General features: G+C 36.6%; 1 protein-coding gene and 1 long non-coding RNA gene across 9 annotated transcripts in view; one reads left to right on the top strand and one right to left on the bottom strand.

The window, feature by feature from the left end:
* The window catches only part of fgf11a (fibroblast growth factor 11a), a 182128-nt gene that overhangs the window by 127827 nt on the left and 26643 nt on the right, over positions 1–27658 (bottom strand).
* LOC147843108 (uncharacterized) lies at positions 1206–26620 on the top strand. The gene is made up of 3 exons (XR_015495565.1): positions 1206–5087; positions 7268–8471; positions 26141–26620. It is a non-coding gene; the product is annotated as an uncharacterized LOC147843108 (long non-coding RNA).

Raw genomic sequence — 27658 nt, 5'->3', positions numbered from 1 at the left:
AGGAGTTTTGGGGACTACAAAAAAATACTTCCGCCCCCTGTGAGATCGCAAAGGTTCATTACTGCGCATCCAAACTGCGCAGGTAAGGGCCGTGGCCAGAGGCGCTGTAACGTTATAGCAGAGATGAAGCTAAAAATGCGTCTAAACACTGTTGTTTCCACAGAGCTTCGTCTGTTTCTGTATTTAGGCTTCCCAAAGGACACGACACAAAGACAGAAGTGCTTACAGTTCCAGAGAATTATAAAATACATAGCAAGCATGATTTGACAAAACAGCTTCCAGAATCTCTCCCAGTTCAGTGCTGGATTTGGATAAAATCTACAACCTGTAAGTGTTTTTATTTGCTAGAATTAATCTTGACATGTACAGTGTCTAGCATTAACGGTATGCTGTAGCATTCATGTAAACAATGGGAAATGCTGCTTTGCGGGCCAACGATTTATCTACAAATTCATATTTATCAGTCAAACTGCTGTAAACACACACAAACATTCCACCAGCACGTTCATGTCTCTTATGTGTGTGCGCGACTTTGCATTGATTATCTTCAGGGAGCTTTTCCATGCATTTCCATATATGTGAAACACGTAGTGTAATGCATAGAGTTAAAAAAATATATAGGATAGCTCACCTCGTGGACTCGTGGTAGCAGCAGGAAAATAAATTAAGGCTCACACAGGTAGAATCCCACATCTTGTGCTTTATTCTTCTGTCACGATATATTACCGAAAAAAACTTAATCCGAGCATCAGAGAAAAGAAAAAAAAAACTCCCATGCACAAAAAGTGAAGCCTAAAGAGTGATAATAGAACTCCTTGTACTTGTACTTGTGCTTATTGCTTTGCTTTTAATAGACCTATTCATTAATATTTGTTTCTTTTTCCATGCACACTCTAGTTTCTATTTCTCTCATACGTTTGTTATATAGGCTACTTAAAATTAATGAATGATTTCCTTTTTTGTTGAAAATGAACTTTCGTTTGTAAAGACTGCATTCTGTTTCAATCTTTTGTTGTCATTGCAATAAATAAATAGTTGATCTTGCCATGTGATTGGTCATCATGACTGCAGCAACTTTAAGCCCCGAAGTGTCTGACTTCGGCTCCTCCCCCAACAGCACTCAGTTAATCTTGTTGATCACCGGCTGCAGCCATGGTTCAGATTGAGTCCAGGGTCAAAAATGGCTGGCAGATTATACAATGAGATTTTTTTGGCATTGTGACATACAACCCTAAATTTACATAAACCCACACCGACAAGTGACATTTCCTTCAAGGTTTACTACTTAGAGAGGACTTAACAGACCATATAAGAATAGAAACATTGTTGTAGAACAAAATGTAAAATTCTGTATGTGACAAATAATTTGATAGAAAAAAAACTAAAAAAACTAAAAAATGCAATAACCCTAACCCACACAAACAAATCATGAATACATGGTGCACTGCACCACATAAACCCAATCAAGCCTTAAATTCTGATTGACAATCCATTTAGGTCACAAATGTAATCCAGAAAAGTCCATATTCTTTTTCTAACTCCATACCCTTCCCAGCCCTGGCATCATCAGCAGACTGATCTCCATGGCAAGAGCATCGACTGTAATCTGCTCCTGAGGGACTGGGAAGGAAAGATTGGAGGGAATAAAAAGCAGAGAACGGAAGCCGAGACTGAATAAGTAGACGGGGAAAAAAAGAGGAAGACAATGCTGGGTGGAGGTAATTAGCATAATGCTTAATCTGTAAACATCTATGGGAGCGTGGAAAGACTGAGAGAGTGAGGTGGAATAAGAGAGAGGAAGAAACTGCTGAGCCACTGGAGTCTGCAGTTTATTCTAAATGGACGACACACATTGGGGAAGTGGAGAAAATTGAGGGGAAAGGTGAGAGAACAAAAGAAGGAAGCTTCCTGGTTTTTGGAAAGAAAATAAAACTTTTTATTCAGCAAGGATGTACTATATATTAATTAAAAATGTAACAGCTAGGATTTTTGGGAATTTCTGTTGATAAAAGAATCCTAATCACGGCTTGCACAAAGGTGGAAAATGATTCTTGAGCACCAAATAAGCAAAGAATTTACTCACCCTCTGCTTATTCTAAACCTAAGTTACTTTCTTATGTTAGATGCACTGAAGAATGTTGTAACCATAACCCCTGGTTAATTTGTGATCTAAATTTTGCAGGCTCTAATAACTCCACTGTTTAATAAATCATCCTCAAATTTACCACTTGTAAACAATGGGGTATATGCACACAGACTTTGAATTTTTAGTCAGCCAGCCCAATCACTTCCAGTTAACTGTTGCATCATTGCAAAATCACTGCATTTAAGATCTGATTTCTTTAAAAATCTTTGATCTTCACTGCCTGTTTGAGATATGATAAAAACTGGGTCTTATACCGGACAAGAAGCACTGAATTAAATTACATTGTTTTGCGTCGTCTTTAAAAAACAAAAATGCATTCTACTACAGTATTTTCAATGAAGTTTCTGCACTAGTCTGCTGCTCCTGAAGGCACTTGCGTTTAACTGGTCTTTCATTTCGACTTTACGATTAAACAACTAAACAAATGCTTAAGTATATTTAACATTGTGTTTTACATTACAACATTGATGCTATAAAAGGAACCGTATAAAATTGTAAATGGTCACATAAACCTTTCACCAAAAGTGTATAGTTTGGCTGAAAAACACTAGCTGTGCATATAGCTCATTACACATTGTTATCCCTCCTGCCATTCACTGAACACGAATGCAAAAACGCAAGAGCTGCATCCAAATCGTTAGTGCTCATCTTACTGGATGACACAGCAAGCCACCAAATTTACTTAGCAACCCTCAGAACAATGGCTATTTCAGGAACCACACTCCAGTGGATCAGCTCTTACCTCTCAGCTAGGTCATTCAGGGTATCTTAGATGGGTGAACTATCTGAGCCAAACCATCTTGCTACTGGGGTGCATCTGGGGTTTGTTCTTGGACCGTTAATAATAACTGCAAATGTAAACCAGACAATTGATGTTAACCAATGACCTGCTGATCTACTGGGATTTTTACACACAACTATAGGGTTTACAGAGAATGGTTCGAAAAAGAGAAAATATCCAGTGAGCGGCAGTTCTGTGGGCGCAAATGCCTTGTTGATGCCAGAGGTCAGAGGAGGCTGGCAAGACAAATCCTCTCAAAACTTGAACATCACAATGTGTTCACTGTGCTCAAATGATCTCCACAGCCACCAGATCTCAATCCAATAGAGCACATTTGAGATGTGGTGGAACAGGAGATTCAAATTATGGATGTGCAGCTGACAAATCTGCAGCAACTGTATGATGCTATCATGTCATTATGAACTAAAATCTCTGAGGAGTATTTCCAGAACCTTGTTGAATCTATGCCACAAAGGGTTAAGGCAGTTCTGAAGGCAAAAGAGGGTCCAACTCGGTACTAGAAAGGTAATAAAGTGGCCAGTGAGTGTATAACATAATATATTATATTGTGTCCAAGATGGGAAAAAAAAGAAAAAAATACTTTATACAAGTTTGAAGGTTCAAGAGATGCATGTGCCTATAATCCAGTCACCACACAAGAAATGGCTGGTTACCTCGCTCCAGACACAATCCTTCCGATATATGGTAGAGATAGAGCAAATGGTAGATAATGGTATAACTCAGTGGGAACACTGCTCTGATTGTTCTGTAGGAGGAAGGAGCCCTGGTGAGTTATATTTCAGACAGAGTGATGGCTCAGCGGCAGCTTCTGAAAAGAAAAACCCATAAAATGCAATACGTTTTCTAACACAAGCAATGAGCTACAGGCAAAAAGACACTAAACCATACAGCAGCTACACAGACAGACGTGTTGGGAGAAAAAAAAAACTCTGAAAGCTATGAATTCTTATTGCAATTTGCTGCATTGGCTGAACAAAATGCTCTTTTGGCACTACAAAATATTTAGCGACAGCCAGACAGTCTAGATGAGAGGTAAAATTAAATATATAATATGAAAAAAAAAAAAAAAAATTAACAGTCACACAATTTTATGGTACAACTCTTACTAATGGCTAACAACATACCATTAACTATTTAGCTCAATAAACACCTCATTTTTTGCTTATTAATAGTTATTAAGGTAACAGTTGGGTTTAGATAATCGATTAGGGATGTAGAATAAGATCATGGAGAATATGTACTTAATAATTACTAATGATGAATAATATCTTTATAATTGGCAAGTAATAAAACAACAGTCAATAGTGAGAATTGGTCCTTATATTAAAATGTCAATAAAACAAAAACAAATCTAGCAGATTCATTTCAGGGAACTGATTTGTTCAGATGTTTTATGTAAATTAGAATAAATATCTCTTTGCTTTCATTTGATATTAGCTTTCAAGTAGAAGGTAATATTGTTTGTTGTCTGCAAAGGTGCTAAGATCTAACTGCACAATAATTGTAGCTATTGTCTCCCAAAAGAAAGAATTAATACTGAACTGCCTAAAATGAGCAGTTAGTATTTCCAGATTTAATTACTGCACAAACCTACTAGCAAATTTGCGCATCAGACCAAAACTTGGAACCATCATTTCATGATATGTGGTCATACAAGGACTTCAGTACATATATTAACAATACCAATATCTGGTTTCAAATATCCCTTTTAATTAGAGATTAAAGGTCCCGTGATATCTATCAACTAGTGTGCTCCAAAACAGTGACAAAATTAACGTTTAGAAAATATAAAACTGATATAAACATTCAAAGCTTGCAGTTTGTTACTTGCGTCTTTTCCTTTTTTTTTTTTTTCTTATCTCAAATCTTGACCAATCAAATGCTCTCTAGTATCTAGCTCTCTAGAATTCTTGACAATTGTTTATTCCCAGGATATCTAATTCAACTGTAGGCGGTGGATCTTTCTCATATTTGGCACCTAAAGTCTGAAACAGCCTTCCTAGCACATTTTGGGAAGCAGGCACACTCTGTCAGTTTAAACCTAGATTAAAGACACATCTCTTTGCACTAGCATACACATAAAACACAAAGGCTGAATTAATTAGGGCAACCACAGATGAGAACACTTTCCAAAACAGGGTATCTGCACATTTTTTAACAGGAAATTTAAGACCTTTTAAGACCTTTTTAAGTCCTCTAAAATGAAAATTTAAGACTTTACCTAAAAAAAAAAAAAAAAAAACAGGAAAATGTTCAGTGTGTCAACACAGAATGATGTGGTGAAGTATCGTGGCAAATCTATGGCGGCAAATCAATGCCAATATAAATCGAGCGCAGCAGATTACTTGGTTGACTTGGTTTACTTGTTATCTCTAACGCTATTGGCTACTCTGCCTTTCCGGAAGTTAGCCGGGATTGGACGCAGGTTAAAAGATCACGCCGTTAAATATATATACAATTTGCAAGTCATAATCATAAGAAACTTTCTGAGAACTTTATGAGGATTCAATCTCGAGAAACAGTCAAATAATAAAAATTAATCTTCTAAAATAATGACTTGCATTCTTGTAACACTTTCTGAACCCATTTGATTTGTCCGTGCAGCACTTGTCTGGTTTGTTGTATTTTACTTCATTATTAACCACAACAGCAGTGCTCATTATTACACTTGGGGATGATCTTTCTAGGATATATTGTCTTTAGAAGAGTTTATTTGCGTTTTAGATCTTTCCATACAATGCATACTATATGTGCAGTGCAGCTTTGTATATTATTATAATTGTTAACATTGTTTGTAATATAGATCAGTGTAAAATATATATATCTATATATTATATATATTTTTCAATCTCATTTTTAGTTAATGATTGAATAACCTGCATATAAAGACTTCAATCACAAATGATTAGCCCAATTAAACATAAAAAATACAGTGACAGACATTCAGATGGGTGTTTATCGCCACCTATTGAGCAACAATTTAATTTCTACAATCTTCGTTTGGCTTTACTCACTATCCATTACATCATTCCACTTCAGAGGCATACAAATACCACTTTCTATACGACAGGCCCACATCTTAAAGGTCACATATGCAGTTGAAGTAAATAAAAATTAGGATAAAAATAAACAGGGGGCTATTAATTCAGGCGGGCTAATAATTCTGACTTTAACTGTATAGTGGAATAACAGAATAATGGCAATATATTTACTATAAACCTTTGTACTTTATGCACTGCATGCATGTATAGCCTATTTTGTATACTATTGTCCATCTAATTTATTCTGACTTGTTCGTCATAGAAAATGAGTCAAGGACAATGAGTCTTAGAAAAAAAAAGATTTTTATAAATTTGAACACGTTTGGTTTGAGTTCAGTTTAAATGTAGGTGCTAAACTTAATCAAGTGGTTCAAAACACACATTTAAAGTCTGAATTATTCGTCCTGAATTATTAGCCAATGTATATTTTCCCCAATTTCTGTTTAATGGAGAGATCTTTTGCCACATGGTATAACTCTCTCTTTCTCTCCCAAGTAATAAAGTTTGTTACAAGAATATATCTCATTATTTTGATATGTCATTATATGACTTGGTCATGATGGTAAGAATAGGCATTATTATGAGATTAATTATTACAAGAAATATCTCATTATTGAAAGTAAGTCGTCACCTATTATTACTGAGAAAGTAAGTCTATTAGTTTCACACTGTGACATTATGATAAGATATCCTATATATTTTTATTTAACGGGGAAACTAGCTTACCTGCTTCCAATCCCGGCTAACTTCCGGAAAGGTAGAGTAGCCAATAGCGTTAGAGATAACAAGTAAACCAAGTCCCGCCCTAGGACTCACAAAAATCCAAAATGTTTTGCGCGAGCAGAGAGAAGAACCAGCGAGCGAGCGAAGAGAACTGATCGCGCGCGCTCTGTAGGCATGACCTCGCTCGCGAGAGCGTCCATCGTGCGCACAGATGATGATGTGCGCGCGCGGGACTTGTTTTCTCGCGCTAGATCAGTTGAGCGCGCTCGAAGATCCCCTGTGCGCTCGCGAGCTGTAGTTTACTCGCGTGTAGACCTGTAATCTGCTCACGGTTCACTTCTCCTCGCGCGCAAATATCACCGCGACGCTCGATTTATATTGGCATTGATTTGCCGCCGTAAGTCGAGTCGGACATGATATTTAAGATCCCACATGAAATTTAAGACCTCCTTATGGAAAATTACAGAATTTAAGACATTTTCAGACCTTAAAAATCGAAAATTTTATTTAAGACATTTTAAGACTTTTTAAGGACCCGCGGGGACCCTGCAAAAGACTTTATGATCTGAACGGCATCTACGCTTATGTAACTTCCCACCCACCAGGGGCTTCAGTGTCAACGGTTGACAGAGCGTATGTCGCAGGGCTGACACGATCGTCATAGCAGCGGCAGCCAATGGAATTAGTCAGCAGTCGGCCATTGTCTGAGCTGGTGTATTTGTATACGATCTGATTGGCTGACGCTTCCATTGGCACTTGAAAAGTTGAGAAAGTCCCAACTTTTGCAGCGAGCAACGCCACTGAAGCGACACCAACAAATCCACAATGTAGTTTAGCAACGTCTGCCGTCACCCATTTAAAGTCAGTGGCCAAAGGAGAAATATTCTTTCTCGACTGAGCCTGTTTTTTTTTTTTTCTCCTTTCGTTGATTGGTGAAGTTTGGTTTTTTGCCAATTTCGCCATTGGCATGCTTGGTTTGGGACTTGGGAGCTGCGCATCGATGGATTTGCTCTTCAATGTTTGAACTTTCGCCTCCTTCAAGACGCTTCTCATTTGCTTTCCATTTGATGCACTTAATTTCAGCCACGCTCACTGTCAGAACTGTGATTTAAAAAAAAAAAAAACTAAACTTAAATGTCCCACCCTCTTCATTTTTCAGCTGGGATTAATGTCAAACAATAAAAAGATGCACATTTCAAAGCGCTTCATGGGACCTTTAAATTAGAGTTAAGGGAACATAGTGGCTTATTTTGTGAAGTTATCTCAGCCAGTGCAGTGGCTTCCAGTTCTCTCTCATTGTTTCACATTACAAAACACCAAATCCAGTGAACAAAGATGCAAATGGCATTAAAGATTCACAAGGATGTGCTAGTCCTCAATTGAGCTCAGCTCCTCACTGAGGTATCAGCACACACACAAACACACAGGAGAAAAGAAATCCAGCATCAGCACAGCACAGGAAAACACTTTCAAAGCGCTGCAGGCATGCTGGAGGTGGAGTGTGTGTACTGTTTGTGTGTTGATGTGTGTGTGTTCGCTTGCCTGTACATCTCCATCGTGTTTATTTTTTATTTTGCATCATACATGTCATGTATGTAGAACAGCAATGACTAACTAGAGGTGCTTTTAGTGTTTTGCTTTGAACTCTGACTACTACGCACAGCTTTGATCAAGTCTCTTTCCTGACTGCTGGAATTCAGTCTGCAAATTAAGGCTGATCCATAAATTCCTCAGCAGATGCTGTGGCAGTCATGAAGGAGTATGCTGTCGTGGAGGGAGCTGTGGGAGTATGGGGTCAGAGGCGCTTTGTTCATACAAGTTAGACTTGTTTCCAGTGCATGTTGGGCTCCGGCACGGCTACCCATTGTTACCAATTCTGTTTATAATTTTATGGACAGAATTTCAAAGCGCAGCCTTGGGCTGGAGGGGGTCCGGTTTGGGGACCACAGGATTTCATCTCTGTTTTTTGCAGATGATGTTTTTCTGTTGGCTTTATCAAACATGGACCTTCAGCATGCACTGGGGTGGTTTGTTGCCGAGTAAGACGTGGCTGGGATGAGAATCAGGACCTCCAAGGCCATGGTGCTCCACCAGAAAAAGGTGGTTTGCCATTTCCAGGTTGGAGGAAAGTCCTTACCCCAGGTGGAGGAGTTCAAGTATCAGCAGTAACCATGCAGCTGTAATGTGGTCGATGTACCGGTTTGTTGTGGTAAAGGAGGAGCTGAGCTGAAGAGCAAAGCTCTCGATTTATTGGTCAATGTACGTTCCTACTTTCACCATGTCCGAAAGGACAAGATCTTGGATACAAGCAGCTGAAATGAGTTTCCTTCACAGGGTGGCCTTACAAAAATAAATAAATAATAATGTAGACTATGCGGCCATGCTTTTGTATGTTTTCATCTGTAGCATTATGTCTGGAAGATATCTGCATGTGGAAAAACTATAGTAATTTATAATATGCTTTTGAACCACATATAAAGTGTGTAATGTGTACAACTTATTGTTAATGAATGCTACAGAAGACTGTAGCAGAGTAAACTGATAAACTGTAACATGTAAACTGTGATGCATCATGATAGTGTATATTTATAATGTTAGCATAGAAAACTGAAGCCTATTGAATAATTTATTACTACAGATGTGTCATACCACAGTAACATTATAATTAATTACTACGACAGTTTAAGTAATAAGTATGCTTCCAAACACTATAATATGTACTATAGTATTTTTCATGTAAAGTAATAGCATATACAGTTTCAACCACCTCGATGTCAGGCAAATATATTTTAGTTTAGTTCTCTTCATCATATAAAGATCATGCCAAACATATGTGGTTACTTTCAATTTATATCTTTTTTGAAATATGGTACACTGTAAAACCCAGCAGTCAACTTTATCAAATGAAATGAGTTTCAGGTAATGAGTTAATTAAATATCTCATTACTTCAACTTAAATGAAGTTCACAGTACTCGTACAGATTAGTATTTGAACTCAAATGGTTTGTAGCAATCAGTTTCCTCAAACGGTTTGAGTTGACTCAACTTATTGGGTTTTACAGTACTCGGTTGGTTTGAGTTCTATTCATTTATTGGGTTTTACTGTTCTCAAATTGCTTCATTCACTCAAATGGATTAAGTTCACAGTACTCATTAGGATTTGTTGTTGAACTGAAATGGTTTGTTGCAATTAGTTTCCTCAAATGGTTTGCATAAATAGCAAAAATTCAGAATTCCTTCCTTCTTCCATTTAGTTTTTTTTACTTCCTGCCCTCCATCTGAATTTCGCGCGTCACCAGAACTACGTGATTAAAAACAACCTAACTGGATAACTGGAATTTCATGTTAAATATTGTAAATAAAGCACTGTTTCCATCCATCGAGTCAAATAAAAAAACAAAGCCACCACCTCCTGATAAACTGGCGCCAAAGATGGAAAAAATGGAATCTGATTGGGAAGGAAAATGTCAACGTGGGACTTTCTTATATTATAAACTATTTGCACCTCAAATGAAACACAATGAGTGCATGGTGACTTTGGAAGCACAAGAATGCTCTTTTGCTTGAGGCAGTTTTGGGAGGTAATAATATAGAACCACTTTGATAAAAGACTTGGGTTAAGGGCTTTTCGAATGACCAAAACAACATTTAAGATGTTGTGCCATGTCGTCTGTCCATAAATGCAGTCCCATTTTTGTTATTACATGATCTGTTAAAACATAATCACGTCTTTTTTTAATGCAGGAATTATTCAGTAAATGCGTTTTCATCGTAGTTAATGCACATTTTCTCTTACTGGATTAAATGGTTTTACGCATACATTTTTTATGCACATTTTTTTATTTATTCTCATCTTGTTGTTTTCTTTAAGCCTTTTTTAATGTGATATTCCAAAATGTGCATAAAAATAGGTGGATGGAAACAAACACTAAGAAATGTTGGGTTATTCAGACCCAAATTGGGTAAAATGCAGACTAACACAAACATTAGGTTAACACAAACATTGGTCCTATTAATCTACTTAAAAAAAAAAAATAAAAAAAATAGTAACAGCAGTTGGGTTAGTCCCTATTACACACCGAGCTGGGATGAAATAACCCAGCATTTGCTACACTTGCTACATTCAGAGTGTAGCAAGTGTGTGACCATTTGTTGGTGTGTGTTTCTGTTAGCACTTCTTTTCATCAGCTGAATGTGCTAAATTGGATTTTGTTGGGTCTTGAGATGTCTGAGAATGACATACTGTACTGTAATCTGGTGACTGTCGGCATTGGTCGGTGTCTGTCGGTGCAGGGTGAATTGGCCTTTGCAGTGCACTTATCACAGGAACAATCCATGTGGAACATTCAGGGGTTAAGTGCTTCGCTCAAGGGCACTGTGGCAGTAGTTCATGGGATGTTCCTACAAGACTCAAATGAGCAACCATCACTCTACTACCACACACTTTTGGCCCAGTTGAGTGATTTCTCCATCCTTGCTCATAAGCTGTAAAAACCAGTAAAACCAACTATGCCAAACCTGGCAAACACCTCCAACTAATATCTACCCGTGTATTAAATCCCATTAATTATTAGACATCTGATGGATGTGCAGGTTATGTCTATATTGCGTCCGTCGGTCAAAGACCAATTCTGCACGCCTACACGACATGCAAACTAGGTCTGCAATTTCAACATCTAACCAAGATTTGAAAATCAAAAGGAGGTCACTTTTAAAACAATAAAGATGGAAATAAGGGTGTAATAATTGAGTTGTTATTTTTAATAGTAAACTCCTGTGTTTGACTGTAGTCCCATGTTTTCAGAAGGAGAAGGACCCCTTTCCTGCATATCTGTAGTCCCATTTCAGAAGGTGGCATACTGTTTAAGATCATTTGAGTGCCTCAGCAGCAGATGATAAATAGAAAAGCATACAAAGGTGTAACGCACTTCTAATACAATTCTTCTGAAATGGCACTACAGTTATGTACAGAGCATGTGAGCCAGGGGTTCCCAAACCCAGTCCTGGAGGGCCGGTGTCCTGCAAAGTTTAGTTTCAACCCCAATCAGACATACCTGGGCTAGCTAATCAAGCTCTTACTAGACTTTCTAGAAACATCAATGCAGGTGTGTTGAGGAAAGTAGGAACCAAAAATCTGCAGGACAAGTTTGGACAGCCCCGATACAAACAGTATAAAATGATGTCTAAAAGGAGTTAAGGCTTGACATAGAAAAGACGTCCCCACAACTTATACGGAAGTCCTGTGGACGTCAACACTGGTCACAGACCAAAGTTGTATGTTCAAAAATTACGTGCAGTAGATGTATTTTGTCTTTGCGCAGTGGGATAATTTGCATGATTTCTACTGTAATTTACAACAAAGATTTATTCTCCCTCAAGTGTTTCCAAACCTTTATTAGTTTATTTGTTCTGTTTAACACAAAAGATATTTTGATGAAAGTTAAAAACCTGTAGCCATTAGCTAAGTTTTCATTCACCTGTTTTTATGCGCATTTTGCATATGTGCATAAAAAATAAAAATAAATAATATATAATGAAAAAATAAAATAAAATAAAATAAATTGGTTGACGAAAACGTCAAGATGGGCAAAAATTTTGAAAATGAGCATAACAAAACATATGTGCATAACGGAGTAGGATAAACTTTATTCGATAAGAAAAGATGTGCCTAAACTATGATAAAAACACTTTTACTGCACAAATTCCAGTATGTGCATTAAAAAGGTCTTGTGATTTTGTTATAAGAGATCATGTGATGATAAAAATGTGTGAATGGACAAACCAGCAGGCTGAGCACATTGTAAAACATCTGAAATGTTGTAAACGCATGAACCATTTCAGTATTAGTACTGAAAAGTACCACTGCCTCGCATGGTTCAGGATTGGTAGAGCTACGCATCGATGAATTTGCTCTTCAGTGTTTGAACTCTCAGTAATGATTAAATCACACTGAACTGAGCTAAACTGAACTGAACTGAACTTAAACACTAAAACCTGAACCACACTGTTCCAGTTACTGAACCACACTGTTCCAGTTACTATGACCATTTATGTGAAGCTGCTTTGACACAATCTACATTGTAAAAGCGCTATACAAATAAAGCTGAATTGAATTGAAAAAAATTGAATATTATTAATGACCTTCATTCAAAAACATCTGCGCTCTGTGTCTCGTGTCTTTCAACGCCACCACGCATTCATTGCGTGTCAGGATTGCATTCTGAGGCACAAGTCATTTATTGAATGAAGAAAAGATTCACGCAGCCTCTCCTACTTCAACAAATTTACGTTTGTTGATATTTGGCGCCAATTAATCAGGAAGTGACCATTTTGTTCGATTTGACTCGTGGGATGAAAACGCTGCTTTATTCGCTCATCTTTTATGTTATATTCCAGTTTTTTACATAAAGTTCATTCGTATTTTTGGATAGAAACATTGCTTTTAATAGTTTTAATAGTTGCTTTTAATAGCTTCCATAGTAAGAAAAAAAACAAATGCTATGGAAGTCAATAGTAACAGGTTTCCATCATTTTCAAAATATCTTTTTTTGTGTTTAATAGAAGAAAAAAGTAAAGAGTAAATGTTGAAAGAATTTTCATTTTTGGGTGAACTGTCCCTTTAACAAATCATGCTGTGGTAAACTTCAAGACTTAAAGCAATCTATCGACACACGTGTTATAAAATTTGCACTATTTTAGCTGACGCACGAAGAAAAAAAAAAAGTGACGATTGCAGAAGAGTAGTCATCATTGAATGTGACCATAAGCAACTGTGCGGATTTTATTTTCTGTGTCCAGTCTAGCCTGCAGCCAGTTATTAGCTGGCAGATAGCAGGATGGCTACATAACATCTCAATCTCTACTCACCCAGTAAATGAACTGATGAGAGTCATTGTGCAATGTATTACAGTTCTGTGAGCAGTACATCGCTCAATCCGGCACTCACCCGTAGGGTGGAAAAAAGAGAAATGTCCGCCTTTGCTGCCTGATGACAAACTGCAGGGGGATCATAAGTGGATCACAGAGCGCCGTCCTCTGCTGAGTCCAGCTGCGTGTGTGTTTTTGTGTTTTAAAGAGATGACTCCAGCTGTTTCAGTATCTACTTAATGGGATAATACAGAGCCCATCTGTTGAGCTGTCAATCAAAAGAACACTGATTTAAGTGTGAGGGCTAAACAGAGATTAGTTAAGACAGACAAAGAGTGAAGATACGGGTGATCAAAGAGACGAGAGGAGAGAGAAGATGGTGATGGAAATGTAAAAGTTACACAGTTGAAGTCAGTTGAATTATTAAACCCTCTAAATTATTAGCCCCCCCTGTTTATCTTTTTCCCTAATTTCTGTTTACCTGAGAAGATTTTTTTTCAACATTTCTAAACATAATAGTTTTAATAACTCATTTCTAATAACCATTTGCCATGATGACAGTAAATAATATTTGACTAGATATTTTTCAAGACGCTTCTATACAGCTTAAAGTGACATTTAAAGGCTTAATTAGGTTAATTAGGTCATTGTATAACGGTGGTTTGTTCTGTGGACAGTCGAAAAAATAGCTTAAAGGGGTTAATAATGATGACCTTAAATTTCTTTTAAAAAACAGGTGCCTTTAAGTCATAATAAACTGCTTTATTCTATGCAAAATAAAACAAAGACTTTTCCCAGAAGAGAAAATAATATTAGACATACATGTAATGTGAAAAATTTCCTTGCTCTGTTAAACGTTATTTGGGAGAAAAAAAAATTATATATATATATATATATATATATATATATATATATATATATATTTAAAGAGGGTTTAATAATTCTGATTTCAACTGTAGATAAGAAAATAAAAATGAGAAAAGACTGCATAAGTGTCAGGAAACGCTTCTCAAAATTTACTATCACACCATTTTCAGACAATAAACTTGTGCAATAAGTGTGTTTTACATTTGGAACACAGTGACACTAACAGTCGTTATATGTTAAAATATTAATTAGTTTTGATCTTTTTATGATCTTTTCATTATGAAATTAATCATTATTTTAAGGTATCTAAAGAAACAACATTGTCAAATGATAACCACTGTAGCGTACAGTCCACAGATAAAATTACTTATTGATTTTATCACGGTCTGGGTTCAGTCGACAGGACAGTTTTACGACTCCTGGCTCCACAAAGTCTGGGTACCCCCGACAGACTTATCTCTCCAAGTGTCCCTGGATTACTAAGCCTAGAGCTTCAAACACATTCCTGCCCAAATACACACACACCCACAAGGCTGTTCCGACAGAAAGAAAATGCACTCAGAAATCCTGAACCAGCACAAAACTAAAGTGTTAATGTTTTGCAAACTTTGCATCTCATTTCTGACTTTTCTTACCCGTGTAACCTCTTATAACCTGTATGCATGTTCCCTTTAGGCCTTTTTAAAGCATAAATATTGTAAGGATATGAAAAATTATGTTGATGTACTTTTAAACCACCCATGGTACCGATGGGTTTCTGCTGACATTTTACAACACATGATGCATAGAGCAAGATCATAACTCGCATTGCTTTATTCTTTAAAGCCCTGTATTAAATGCCTGTCCGCATGCTTTGGGCGGACACTCAAATTTGCATACGAGCAGCCTTGAGACAAAGGAAGGATTCACGCTAAAACTTTCCGCTGAAACCATTGGTCAGAATGCTGAACTGATTGTCACGTGACCCGAAGGTACAACCAGACTTCTCCCCAAACATCCTGAGAGAACGTCCGAACAAAGAACTCACAAAAAGGTGGCCCCTCGGCTTTTCTAAGCTGCATGGACTTTTTCCCGCCACGCTTTTATTTTCCGGCAAAGTAAACTCAGTTTAAAGTTTGCGATCATGTTCGTCCGAACTGCATTACAAACTCCACGCATCAAGGAGGACATCAAAAGGAGTTTCATCAGGAAGAGACCCGCATAAAGAGAGAGAGACCTCCAGACATGAAAGCCCAGGTATTTTTAGTTATGCGAATAAGCTGTGCCCCTTTTATCAAAAAGGTTTTTTTTTATAATCTTGGTGATCCTTAATGGTGTGTGTGGAACTGAAACCAGATTTTGCCACTCTATCCGAAATCTATATTTCCGCACTTTGCTATCTCTTTTTGTTCATACATGTTTTATAGTCCCGTATAGACCTTTGTTCTGTGTTTAATTTATGTTTGTGCGTTTGTTTGTTCGTTATGTCCGACTAGTCAATAAATTCCATTATAATCAAATGAATTGTATTGTTTGCCTCACAAGAAAATGTCACTGAAATACAGATTCCCCCTGCCTAGCTATTATAAGTTGTTTAAAACTTTTGAATGATTAATCTACTTCACAAGAAGTAACAATTAAATTCCCTTTTTCTAAATGAATAGATCATTACCGTGTCCGCTCGGAAGAGCGGCGGCTCTGCTTGTGTTTTTTTGGTCAAATTAACAATAAATTGATCCGGAATATTAATAATTAATAATAATTTGTTATTGTTGATAATTAATATTCATAATCTGAGAGTCCGCTCGGTCGAGCGGGCAGGATCATATACAGTCGTATGTTTGTTTGACCAAATTGAGTGAAGCTTAAGCCGGAATATTAATAATTAAGAATAAACCGTTATTGTTGATTATTAATATTCATAAAATGAGCTAATTTCTGTTACACCACACAATCGACCATTTGTAATTTTTTTTTTCTAACCGTGGTATTTGTAGTGAAATGCGGTTATAAAAATAGTAATCATAGTGGAAATGGAATGAACATGGTGACTACACTTTGGCCATAATAAGCCATGGCTAATATTCGCATTGGCTGGAGTTCGCACTTTGAGAGTCAAAGATGAAATTATATTAGGTAAGGCACACTTTATATCTGTGGTTCCTGGAGATATTATGACCTGTAATCCACAGCATCTGTCAGAGTCGGTAGAAGTCTGTTTTGTCAAGTCCAAACATTCTTTTTAAAGAACTAGTACACCAAATTGACAAAATAATCTAAAACAGGTAGCGACTCGAATCAGCGCATATCTAGAAGTTATACAACCAAAACTCAATTTCAGACGTGCCCAACAATCATTGATTATATGATAATTTGATGCTAGATTTTACAGAATCATACAGCGACTTAACTTGCTCCGGCTGAAGAGAGGAAACAACTCGGACTGAAAACCTGGTGAACCACTGCTAAACATGCTGAACTGACCACTCGAAGGAAACGGTTTAATATATTTTTCCATTATTTTATAAAAAGGTGAGGTATACAATAAACTTTAGAAGCATTTAGTAAGACTTTGTGTTTTAAACATCCGTGTTTCATTACTGGTTGCTTACGACATTTCACGTTGTGTTAATAAGTGAAAATATTTTAGATAAACGGGTGACCCTAATTGAATCAGAAATATATAATATAATACTATTTAAAAGGACTGATCTTAGGGGGAGATTTGAAAGTAAATAATAATAATTAACAAATTATTTTCTCATTCTTGCACAGAATGATATTTTCACACATGTAGCCAAACTAGTTTTGGCAAAGAAAAATGTAAAGCAGATTTTTAAAGCAATAAAAACAAGAAAACACCAAAGATTTGTATTATTTCTAGAGCATCATGTGACAAATTGACCAACAATAGATTTTTTTTTTGTAGTTCTTGACACACAAACATAGGCCTATAACTAACTAACTAACTAGCATCTAACTAACATATATCTATCCACTTTGGGGCCATGGTGTGTGAAATTATGTTGACAAACACCATGCATATAATCAACACACACAGTGAGGTTCGGACGAAGTTTCTCCCTCATCTGTTTGTGTACATGATCTCTGCCACGTTAACAGAGAGAAAAATCACAGTTGCACTATGAATTAGTTTTGGTAATTGTTTTGTCCCAGTAGATCAAAGCGCTTATAAAAGTTATCCTTCTGTGAGACACTGCAATGTGAATTAGGGGGAGATGGGAGAGAGGGAATGAGGGAAAGAGAGGCGGTATTGTTTTTCTCTCACTTGTTCGCTTTGAGCGTTTTTCATCCCGTTGCCAAGTTTCCAGCTTCAGTAAGAGGCGTTTAAAATTTTGATTTATTTCTTTATTTTTAATTGAAGTGTTTGAGAGTGTTACATAAATGCTTAATTTGGTCAGAGGATTAACAGGCAGAGGCTATTTTTTGTATGATTAAAAAGGCCTGCTGTTATAGAAACATTTTCTAACTGGGAGATGAAAGGATCGTGATGAGGAGTGCTGAAATAAATAGATGACATGGAGAGAGATAGAAATGTTAAAGGGGGGAGCCATGAGAGACGGATAATTCAATAGAAATGGAGAACATGGTGACCTAAGGATAACCCTTCGCCAACCCAACAAGCTAATTTGTGTTTATCTATGTGTCTGTACGCATTTTCAGTCTTGGCTGACCAGAAGTTTCTTGCAGTCCATCGCTCTAACAGGAAGGTCAAGTCTCATAAAAGTACATGCTGAGGGAGTCGACCATCCCATTATCACGATTTGGATTAAAGGCTTAGCAGAAGTGTTATTCAGGCGATTTCTAAAATCCATCTAAGGTCCGATAATGTAATTGCCTCTTCCAGTCCACTGAGGAGCAAATCATGTCTTGTTATTGCCTAAAAAAGCGCCCAGCTCAGCTGTGTGTGCATGTGTGGCTCAGGTTTTTGAAGACATTGTTGGGACCAAATGTCCTCACTTGGGTAGTAAAACCTAAAATTGCCTTCTTTGTGTGAACCAGCCAGCAGTCCATAAGGCTTAAGCAGCATACTAAATGTCTTAAAGGTATATTTTCACAAAAAAAAAAAAAAAAAAAAAAAAAAAAAAAAAATATATATATATATATATATATATATATATATATATATATATATATATATATATATATATATATATATATATATATATATATATATATATATATATAATATATATATATATATATATATATATTTTTTTTTTTTTTTTTAAGTATATTTCTTATAAAATAAAATACAGTTTTCATTCACAGACTAAACATTGTCATCTGTAAATGGCTGTATCTCGGCACTGGTGGGAGGTGTGCGTTGTCCCAACAGTGACAATATACAGCCATATTGCACTGCTCTGAGTGTAATTTTGCATTTATACAACAGTTTGACAACATAATTGTGTCTATAAAAAAGAAAATCAAACACTAAAAACCCTTTTGTATGAGGAATTACTTTTTTCGCCATTCATTCACATCTGACGTCTGAATAGCAGAAACAGTTGTTACTTCACCAATGTCACTTTAGAGCTAGAATTTGAATAATTCTCTTGCGTAATATCTAAAGTGATGACAAAACAGGTAATTTTGCTGACATTTTTAGATTATAAGGCTGAACAGCATGAAATGCCATCAGTCTACAGAGATTTCCCAGTATTTCTCTGTTGTAATCGGGAGATCACAATAATTAACCCCGAAAAAGCAGCACAAACACTCAGATTACTGTTGTGTTCGCGATGAGGAAAAACGCTAAACACATGCAGGCATTTCTTCTTTCTTTCTTTTTACTGAATTAGTCTGCAGTAACGAAAACAGGAGGCTCATTAGAAACAAACAGATGCCCAACCAAAAAGTAACTCAAAAGCAAAATTAAAATCTCACACTCAATACACAATTATATGGTATAAACACAGCAGAAAAGAGAGAGATCGACTTACAATGTCACTTATTAGTTTAATGAGTTGATCAGCTGTAATTAGAAATTACAAGTTTTTCTCCTCTAAGAGCTTATTATGCCATCTCTGTCGCCATCTTGTGGATGGACAACTTCAACCATCTTTGATCTGTTCGATGACCGGCTAATGGCAGCCGAAAGTATACATTTTTAAAATAGGCACTATCCTTATAAATAAACTGCATAGTTGCAATCTAAACAACTACATTCTCATCTAAAAAAAGCTTCAAAAGTACATTATGTTGTCCAACAGCAGCAATATTTGTCAAACTGTAATAAGTTTACTGATCTGCTGTCACTATGTGGGCGGAGCAGCACACAAAAGTGAAGAGGCTGTAGGAGTTCTAATGCAAAATATCGCACGGCTATCAGCCAATCAAATTTGACAACCAGACAGAACTGTATATATACACATACACTGTATATTTAAATGATTTACAATGGTTTACTCAAGACACATGATAAAATATGCAGTGTAATAACTTTTAATTTTTAATTACAAGAAAATCTTGTCAGTCATATTTAGATTAATTCGACATAAAATGATTCTTTTAAGCCCACAAATCCTTAACCAAAAGGTTTAATCCAAGTGTCAGCAGGTTTTCAAGCACTTAAAAGTCAAGTCAAGTCAAGTCAACTTTATTGTCAATCAAACCATGCAACAGTACATTACACAGCAGACTGAAATTGCGTTTCTCCCATACTCCAATGTGCAATTTAAAAACAAAAATATGACACACACTAGACATAAACTAAACATTTAACTAATATAGTACAAGATAAATTGAATAAGTAGACAATAATAAACTGTGAACAATTACCATATATCCTATTGTTCCAGAATATGACCAAGTTGAGGTATTTATTGTAGTGCAATTAGGTGCAGTATGGCAAAAGTGCAAAGTAGCAGCATAGAGGTAAGTATTTGGTTAGACTTTATGTGTCTTATTTATCCAATTTATATAATCACTTATGTATTTTAAACGTACAGAGTGAGAAAAAGCAAATTGGTAAATTTTTACATTGATTTTTCACAAATAATCATTTTAAAACATTACATACTCTTGCCTTTAAGTCATAAATAAAGTAGAAGTACATAAAAAGTGAGAAATACTGCTCTGGACACTTAAAAAAAAAAAAAAGCATTTTGTTCTAGCATCAGCATGAAGTGGAAAAAGAAAGCTGGAGAGAGTGCAACAGAGATGAGTGAGTGGATAAGAAAAGAAGAGATATACATAGCAGAGAGATGAATTGTAAGAAGGAAACAGAAAGTGGAACAGAAAGGAGATCAGACTGGAAGAGAGGGAAAGCTTTAGAGCGGTGGAAACCCCTAAAGCAATTACGAGACCCAGGACATGGAGACGTGCTGAATGAGACATGAGCTGCTCAGCCAATCAGATGGCTTCACAATGACAATAGCCTGGTTGTCATATCACAGCGAAACAGATAGAGATTAGTTGCTTACTCTTCAAAAAGTGAAGCGAAAGAAGAGAAGAAGAAAGGGAGAAGCAGAGGCATCTTGCCAATGTTTTTTTTTTTTAAAGAGGGATTTACCATTGGTACAGACTTCAATGAAGACAGAGAGCCTAGTCCCACTGAGAGTAGTTCACAGATATGGTGCCAGCGACTCTTTCCCAGACCTCTTTCTCTCTCTAATATCCTTTTTCCACTCAATCAGGCCGACAGCAGGCTAGCACCCAAAACAGACCCAAAAACGACTTTTTTTTCTGTCAGTCAAAGAAACGAAATAGTTTTCTTCCAGTTTGGAGAGACTCTTTAAACTTTAGGTAAAACTTTCGGTTCCATATTGATGCAATACCTGAATATAAGACATAATATACTAAAGGTATGATGAATGCATTATAGATGAATTGAACAAGTTGGCCGTAGTGTATGTGTGTGAATGCAAGAGTGTGTGGGTGTTTCCCAGTGTTAGGTTGCGGCTGGAAGGGCAAATGCTGGATAAGTTGGCAATTCATTCCTGCTGTGGTGACCCCAGATTAATAAAGAGACTAAGTCGAAAAGAAAATTAATGAATTAAATGCCTGATGAATGCTTGATTCTGATTGGCTGATGAAATTCTAAGGTATGCAATTACGAGTGCAATTAAGAAAGGCAGATACTTCCAGGCCGGTCTTGTTTGTATTACAGTTTTGCATGACAACACAAAACAACTTCAATATATCAAAAATCCTCTAACATCAAAACAAATCTCACAGAGGTAATAACAGACTAATTAATGTAGAAGATAAAAATGACAAACTATTTCCATGCTTTTCCCGTGAAATTGGAGAACACATACTCTCTTTTTCTCTCACTCTCACCTGTACAGTATACATTCAATTAAGTAATATTTGAAGAGTTCAGATGCAAAAACCTTTAAGTACCTTCTAAACTTTTCTTTAAAAATTAGCTTTTTTCCAATCTAAAATATTTATGTATCTAATTTCACATTAAACACAATGAAAATAACATATTAATTGACATAAAAAGGAAATTAATCAACTTATGCACAGGAGCCTAAAAAAGATTTTTTTGGTGAAAACTTCACATGGCACTAAGAGGTTTTTGCATCTTTGCATATTAATTTGTTGTCAACACTGCTCAGGATTTATCTGTGATTTATAATAAATGCACAGGTTAATTAAAAAAATAGTTTAAAGGGGCTAATATTTTTTTTTACCTTTAAAGGGATCGTAAAAAACTTTTCTTTTATTGTAGCCAAACTAAAACAAATATGACTTTCTCCAGAAGAATAAATATTATCAGAAATACTGTGAAAATATCCTTGCTCTGTTAAACATCATTTGGGGAATATTTAAGAAAAAAAATTAAAAGGGGGGCAAATAATTCTGACTTCAACTGTGTGTGTGTGTGTTTATGTATATATATATATATATATATATATATATATATATATATATATATATATATATATATATATATATATATATATGTATATGTATATATATATATATATATATATATATATATATATATATATATATATATATATATATATATTAGGGATGTGCGGAGCAACCGGTATTTGTATTTGTATTTGTTATGGGGGGAAAAGTACTTGTATTTGTATTTGTATTCGAGTAAAATTCAAAATGGCGCAAAAATATATATATTTTTTCTATTACACTTCTAATTTACGTTATAGTGAAAGTCTTGTTTAATTATACCCATTATATAAATTATAGACATGCAATATTGGATGTATTTTAAAAACTAAAATTAACTAAATAAATCTAAATAAAACCCTGCCTGGGGGATCTGACAGAACAAAAGTATTCTACATAATACTAAAAGATACAGTCCTGCTTTTGTCATCTGCCTGTCACAAAACGGACACAAAGTTTTTTTTTTTTTACTTTGTGTTTGAAACTGACTTGCTGGGGCAGAATGTGGCTGTGTTGATGGTTTGGTGCTTGTGGAGGATTTATCAGAACATAGCTGTGCTGATTGAGGGGATTGATGCTTGTGGGGGTTCACAGACAGTATCAGGAGAGGATGCTTTTAGTGCATGTGATAATACATTACATAGAAGGTTGCGCGGTGGCACAGTGAGTAGCACTGTCGCCTCACAGCAAGAAGGTTGCTGGTTTGAGCCTCGACTGGGTTCTCCCCATGTTGGCGTGGGTTTCCTCTGGGTGCTCCGGTTTCCCCCACAGTCTAAACACATGCAATACAGGTGAATTGGGTAAGCTAAATTGTCCCTATTGTATGTGTGTGAAAGAGAGTGTATGGATGTTTCCCAGTGCTGGGTAGCAGCTGGAAGGGCAGCCACTGCGTAAAACATATGCTGGATAAATTGGTGGTTCATTCCACCATGGTATAAGTGCATGCTATTCGACACAACTGCACAAGCATCGTTTTAACATTTATAAACGAACGTTAGCGTTACTCTGTCAACAGTCTATTGTCTAAATTACCGCGCTAACAGAGCTAACGTTGCGTAAACAGAGCACCCGATTGCAAACTTCAAAAATGCAGCGTAATGGAAAATCCCGAACAAACTCCGCTACAAGTTTATAAACTGCATCTGGAACCCAATTAAGGTACAAAAATCTATTTAACAAAAATAGTGATGCAGAGAAGTATTTTTTTCGCTCAGCCGAGCCTTCTCTGTCTGCTGCTGTGGAGAAGCCTGTGCCAGAGACCTTTTACCTCCGCCCCGCCCTCCGACTGAGCGTCTCTCTCTCTCTCTCTCTCTCTCTCTCTCTCTCTCTCTCACGCACTGTGGTCTCAGGAGGAAACGCAGCTTTTTGATATAATGCTTTTCTTGCTCCCGAATACAAATAATTTTTCAAGTATTTGTTCGAAATAAGTATTCGTAAAAACACGCTATTCGTGCCTTTCCGAATACCGTATTCGGGTTCGGCTCCACCCTTAATATATATATATATATATATATATATATATATATATATATATATATATATATATATATATATATATATATATATATATATATATATCTGGTGAATCCCCTTGGCTCCTTGGTGAAGATCAGAAGCAAGAACTTTAACAGGCCATAAAATATTATTCTAGAATATTATACTAATACAAGAAGATCGCTGGATCAAGTTCCAGTTGCCATTCTGTGTGGAGTTTGCATGTTTTCCCATGTTAGACTGTGTTTCCTCCGGGTGCTTCGGTTTCCCCCACAGTCCTAAGATATGCAGGATAGTTGAACTGAATAACACAGTTGACTTTACCCACATTTGATGGGTGTTCATTTCAAATCCTGTCTTGTGAACTTAAATTCTCCCAAGAAATAGATATACCTTTTTTATTTTAGAGAATCAGATTAAACAGAATTTTACAATACAGCTCATAATAATAAAGTATCACAGGGAAGTATCTGAAATACATATAATTAGCAGCTGTTTGTCATGCAAGCGCGTAAACGGTATGTGTGTGTGTGGTTACTCACGTCGGAGACAAGACTTTATCATAACAGATGGTGTGACTTGACAAGTTTTGACAGAGCTAGCCAACATGCTTATTATGCACACTCATGTTCTCTGTCATTGACCACTTGAATAAACAGAAGAACCAGTTTAATGAGCAACTGCTGCAATCAGTCTTAAGCTTCAACAAAAGCTCATATAAGGCAAGGGCCTAAATGCCATATTAACATCAATAACTGGGCTGTATCTTACCGTGTTTGTTAATAATGATCATTGTTTTTTCTCAGACATCTCATTTAAGTTTTTATGCTGGACTTGAACTTTTGAAATCAGCTCTTTTACTCCAGTTTGGATAACATGAATGACCTTGAAACTTTGGAAGTTGTCGGTTGTTTTCTAATTTTATTGTTGACTGTAAATATCAGACAGGCTGCTTCAAATGTCTAAATTAAGACAGATGTGTGTCAATGTTCTTGTACCAAGGAAAAAGGACAGAAAACAATCCTTTCTATAAACAGACTGAATAATGTCTGCTAATAAATAGGTACTAGACGCTGAAAAAAAATGGCATCAAAATCAAATTTAACAAAGAAATGGCAAATTCAACTACAACAAAGTGAGTGCGATTTCTGAGAAGGTCACCAAGTTTGTGGTGTCAGAGGCAATATTGACAAGGCTCCGCTCCTGACTTAAACATCACAGCACATTAGCTTTAATGTACAAAGCATCAGACTGACGGAGGCTGATGAGAGAGGTCAGAGTTTTATCTTCAATCATTCGATTGTCATCTCTGGAGAAGCTAGTGTTTGAGTATGTTTTGCATAAACGGATGTATGAGAGAGAGTTCTCCAGAGCTTTTGTAATCAATGTCAGTGCTGATAGGTTTGTGTAGTTATCCATCTTGCTTTGAATAACACAACATGACGCCAGAAGTCTGATTCACTTACACTATGTAAGGGCAAACGTCACAGACGCTGAGACACTAAGGGTTTGTGATTAGTTCAAGTATTAGGCGATTTTGCACTTAAAAGGGACATAATTGCATGAGGTTTGTGTAAGTACAACACAAAGAAATCCCAGCAGACGCACATCACAAGACGAATATTAGGTTTGAATTTTGGTCCTCTGACACTATGATCTAAATCTATGTCTAGCCAGTGTCTAAGGACAACATTATTTTGAGTTTCAATAACGAGGACAAATGACATTGAAATTTGGTTGATTTTAGGTTTGTTTAAAGGGACTAAAATCCAACATTGCGTCAACATCTTAAACCAATGTCATATTGATGTCAAATACTGACATTTATTTGTCAGGTATGGCAACCAAAATCCAACTCCTGATAGACGTCATAAAGCTAACATCCACCCAATGTTAAGCTGTAACATCATTAGACGTTGATATTTGGTTGATTTTAGGTTGGACATTGATGTCAGCCTGACACTGGACACGTTCTGACATTAAACCGATTTTCATTTCATTCAGAATATCCCAAAATCAACTGAAGGCAGTAGATCTGTCTCTTATCTGGCACCTAAACTCTGGAACAACCTTCCTAGCACAGTTCGGGAAGCAGACACAATTAGACACACATCTCTTTGCATTTGCATACACATGAAGCACAAATGCTGTTGAAATCCAAATCTTTAAAGGATTGTTAGTCTGCATTATTTAGGGCAACCGGAGTCAGGAGCACTTCCCTAAAGATACTATAATTTGAACAACATCTGCGCATCTTTTGGTCCCGAGGTTTCCATAATCCTGGACCAGGCCGTATCCTGAGCAGCTGCTGTGGTGGTTATGGAGGAGTGGAGAGCGTGAGACTGATCCTTGAAAGACCCCAGTGACAGACGAGTCCTCACATTAATCCTCACGGGCTAGCCTGTACACCAGCCGGTGACCTCTCCTACCTGCAGGTTCTCCACGATAGACGTCAAGCGCTCTCCAGCCTCCGGCGCTTAGACTGCAGCTCTGCACAAGACTTTTTGCCATAGCAGAAAAGGTTGTGTCCAACTCAGCGTGGTTTCTCTAGAGGTTTTTAAATTCTTCACTTTCGCCAATTGGTAAAGTTTTTTCCTCGCCACTGTCGCCACTAGCTTGCATGGTTAGGGACCCATGGAGCTGCGCATCAATGGATTTGCTCTTCAGTGTTTGAACTCTCTGCAGTGAATATTAAACCACACTGAACTGAACTAAACTGAACTCCAATACTGAAAACTAAACTGACACGATTTCAATTCACCATAATCTTCTATGTGATGCTGCTTTGACAAATCTGCATTGTAAAAGCGCTTTACAAATAAAGACGAACTGAATTGAATTTCCAAACAAAATGCAACATCACCATGACATTGGGGTGCAACCCATCCTGTGCCTGCTGGGATGCTACTGTTATAAATTTAAAAGAGCATGAGAAGTCAAAAGTCAAAATAAATGTGCTTTTGATTAAAAAAAATAGTTAAAGTTGCGACTGAATGGATTTTGAAAGATCCTTTCTTTTGTAGACTCACTTCGAAATAAACTAGAAAAATAAAAGCAGAACAGGGACTTTGTCTAATTAGTTGTTGGCTGGGTTTTGAGAATGTAGTAGTCTCTAGTTGATTTTAAGAAAGAAGTTAGTGGACTAAATGTATACCACATAACTGTAAAGAACACTGGGATGTGTCATAAGAAAGTAGATTTACAGTAGGTTAAATGTGAAAAATAAAATAAAGTCATTATGATAAGCCAACATTGGAAGTGGATCAAAACTTTCACCTACAACACAAACTATTGAACAACACTCATTCTTGTCTTGAAAACGTTGACTACTGTATACTACTCCTATGGTAACAAAAAAAATGGGACTTTTACTTTAGGCCACAGCAACTTCACTTTAAACAACGACCTAGAACTGAACAAAGTGATGATTAATTTTACCTCAGAACCACTTATTGCAGCATCTGGGAACAACTTTAAGCTACTTTTCAGCTGTGTGGTATGGTTCGACATGTCTCAGCTAGCTTCGGCTTTATTTTGCTTAGTTTGCATTTCCACTTCAGTTTAGAATAGTGGGTGGGATTGTCACTAATGTCGTGACATCATTATTTTTAATCCAGGTCATCCGATTAAGCTCTCACTAGTTCTCAGCTACCAATGAGAAGAACATCTGGACCTCTTTTGAGGATGCAATTTTAATAGTCTTTTTCTTGCAGTGGTATGAAAACTGTACCACTGAACCAACAATACAGAAGGAGCTGATGCTGACCGTTTAAAATTAACTGGTTTGGGGTCTACAGTTGGAAATTCAATGACACTGAAACCCCCTCAAAAGTAAATTGTACCATG

Source organism: Danio rerio, chromosome 7 (genome assembly GCF_052040795.2).
Source record: "Danio rerio strain M-AB ecotype USA chromosome 7, GRCz13ab, whole genome shotgun sequence".
NCBI classification, from domain to species: Eukaryota; Metazoa; Chordata; class Actinopteri; order Cypriniformes; family Danionidae; genus Danio; species Danio rerio.
This window is presented reverse-complemented; position numbering and strand designations above follow the sequence as displayed.